The 3,261-nt window shown below is 43.1% G+C and overlaps 1 pseudogene; it reads left to right on the top strand.

Moving 5' to 3' along the window:
* The first annotated feature begins 2,557 nt into the window (after positions 1-2,557).
* Positions 2,558-2,671, top strand: LOC132648416 (small nucleolar RNA SNORA17; annotated as a pseudogene).
* Positions 2,672-3,261: the final 590 nt, after the last annotated feature.

Raw genomic sequence — 3,261 nt, 5'->3', positions numbered from 1 at the left:
TGGCTTGTTCTTTCTTTAAAAAAAAAACAAAAACAAAAAAAAACGAGGGGGTATTTTTATCTAGAAGTTAGTGTGAGTGTGTGTATGTGTGTGTGCTGTGTATATATGTGTGTTTGTGACCTGGGTATATGTGTAATCTATGTGTATATGTGTGTATCTATGTGACCTTTGTGTGTTTGTGATTGTGTGTGCATACATGCATATGTGTTATGTGTGGTGTGTGTGTGTGTGTGTGTTTGAGAGAGAGAGAGACAGACAGACAGACAGACACGCAAATACACAGACAAGAAGACAAACACACACTCATGTGCACCCCCTGTGTGCGGGTTCCTGCAGGAGTCAGAAGAGGGCCTCAGATTAAGCTGCCCAATGTCTGTAATGGGAACTAAACCCCAGTCCTCTGGAAGAGGAACAAACACTCTCAAACATGGAACCATGACTCCACGTTCTTAAATTGTTCTTTCTCAGGAGCAAACACAATTCCCTTAAGTGCATGATTATTCTATCCTATCCTATCCTATCCTATCCTATCCTATCCTATCCTATCCTATGCTATCCTATGCTATGCTATGTTATTCCATCCCATCCCATCCCATCCCATCCCATCCCATCCCATCCCATCCCATCCCATCCCATCCCATCCCATCCCATCCCATTGTATTCTTTTCTATTCTTTCATTGTATGTAAGGCATCCTTTAGAAATCTGAATTTAAAAAAAAATTAGATCTGAATTCCCACTTGAATGTGATTCTTTTTTTTTTTAAGAATGCTAGATGTTCTCCATAAGAAATGTTCTTACACCACCTGCTCACATGTAAAGACTATTTTCTTAGGTAAAGAGGACATTTAAGGGATTGCTCTGCTTGTGTGTTCTAAATAGAAGTAGAAGGGCATAAGTTCACCAAGGAAGCAAAACACCTGTTGTATACAGATATCACCTGACTTCAAAATAATGAGGAAACAATGCAATATTTACATTAATATTTTGGAATGCTTGATCCAGAATCTGTTATGATAAAAGTCAAACCTCTGCAGACAGCTGGCATTACAGTCTTTATTAATGGAATGAGAATGAACTTTGAGCCTTTCTGCCAGTTCTGATCCTAATGAACTCAGGCACATTTAGAAGAAGAAGAAGAAAAAAATAAAACAAAACCCAAAGGTAACATTCTTTCTTTCACGATAATAATCTGAAGCTGCTGGTATGCACCATTTTAAATAACTTGTCTCAAGTCTGGAATGGGCCTGGATGATAAAATGCTCTCTTGCTGTTTAAGGATGAGGACCACAGCTCAGTTTTCCAGCATCCATGTATAAATCCAGGCCAGAAGACCATGCATGGAGATAACCTAGAACCCCTGCACGGAAGTAGTCCATGGCAGCTCAGTGTCCAAGAGGGTTCCCCAATAATAGGAACAGGGATGTCTCTGACATGAACTCATGGGGTGGCTCTTTGATCACCTTCACCTGAGGGGGGAACAGCCTTACCAGGCCACAGAGGAAGACAATGCAGCCAGTCCTGATGAGGCCTGATAGACTAGGGTCAGATGGAAGGGGAGGAAGACCTCCCTCATCAGTGGACTGGGGGAGGGGCACTGGGGATGGAAGAGAAGAGAAAGGGAGGGTGAGATTGGGAGGAGGCTACAGCTGGGATACAAAGTGAATAAACTGTAATCGATAAAAATAAAAATAAATTTAAAAAGAATAACTAAATAGCTATACAAATATATAATGTATGCATATTTTTATTTTCCATATTCTACATATGTAATAAAATAAATAATTGTATATGTGAAAAAAAATCCAGGCCAGGTGACCTTTGCTTCTCATCCCAGTGCTGAGAAGGTACATGCATAAACACTGAAAATCACGTGGAGAATGACTAAGAAGAACCCTAAGGTCAATCTTTGTCTTCTACATGCACATATACCCACACTAAACACTTTCTTTTTAAATTCTCTTTGTCTACACAAGTTCTATCTTATCTTTAATACCATCAAGAAATAATTGATTTCTCACTGTCTTCTAAATTTTCCCAAGCTTCTTTATTTTAGCTCCTTTAAATTTTCTCACACCACTGAGTGAAATCTTATGAGCTAGTGTAGGAAATTGTTCTCATGCTCTGTGTTAAGTTTTGCAGTTGTGGATCAGTTACCTTTATGTTGCTGTGACAAAAAAAATCCATGACCAAATGCAAGAGGCCAAAGACAGTGCTTCTTTTGATCTTTGGTTCCAGAAAAAGAGCCTGTAATGATTGGGAGGCACAGCAGCATAGGGCAGAACCAGATCATATCTCATTCATGCACTGGATAACAGAGAAAAGACAAATAGAAAGTGGGCCAGGCTACAGACCTGAAACTTGTCCTCCTCCAGCAAGCTTTGCCTCCCGATGATTCCGTCATCTCTGCAGACAGTGTCACCCACTGGGGTCCAAGCATTCAAATACATGAGCCTATGGGGGACATTTCTGGTTCATATCACCACACGTGGTTCATATTTGGACTTCAGAAAATGAACCACAGTATATGCTTATTAAAGATGGACATTATCCCTGCCCTTAGAAGCACTGCAGGTGTGGCTGCCACATCTCATGTGCGTCAGAGGAGAGAGGGTGTGTCTATCATCAGTATTCTGACCTGTGAACACCTGAATGGTTAGTAGCCTAAAAATCCCCGAATAAAGCAAGCCAGAGATCACCACCAGTCCAGTGCTGAGCAGGCCCTGACTGCTCCCAGGACCTGGTGCAAGCCTAGACAAGAGACTAAAAGAACTCTATCTGAGGCTGAGGGCTCCAGGAGGGAGTGAGACCCAGACAGATGGTCCTCATATGGAACTCACTCTGGCATGTGTGTGGGAGTCAACCCCTGCCTCTTGTGCCAAGGTCGAGGGAGATGTGGCCTCTTTCTCTTTCTTGTCCCGTGCCATCTATGGCTGGCAGGAGAGCTGGCCATGTCCCTCACTGCCTGTAACACTGTGGAGAGCAGACCCTTTACCTCACCTGGGCAGCAGGGTAGAGCTGGCCCTGGTAGCAAGGAGTGGGGTGGAGTAGGAGTAAGGTGGGGAGAGGTGGCTGGTGAGCCACCCTAGGGCATGAGTGCAGGAGAGCTGGCAGGCTGACCAGCTCAGATGCACTGTGACATACTATAGCTCCAATAATGTGATTTTTTTTCCCACTGTTGGTGGGGAAGTAGCAAGAGTGAAGAGCAGGTATGTGAGGAGGGGGAGATGAATAGGATTGGGATGCATGGTGTGAAATTAAC

This window comes from Meriones unguiculatus, chromosome 16 (assembly GCF_030254825.1).
Source record: "Meriones unguiculatus strain TT.TT164.6M chromosome 16, Bangor_MerUng_6.1, whole genome shotgun sequence".
NCBI lineage: Eukaryota > Metazoa > Chordata > Mammalia > Rodentia > Muridae > Meriones > Meriones unguiculatus.
This window is presented reverse-complemented; position numbering and strand designations above follow the sequence as displayed.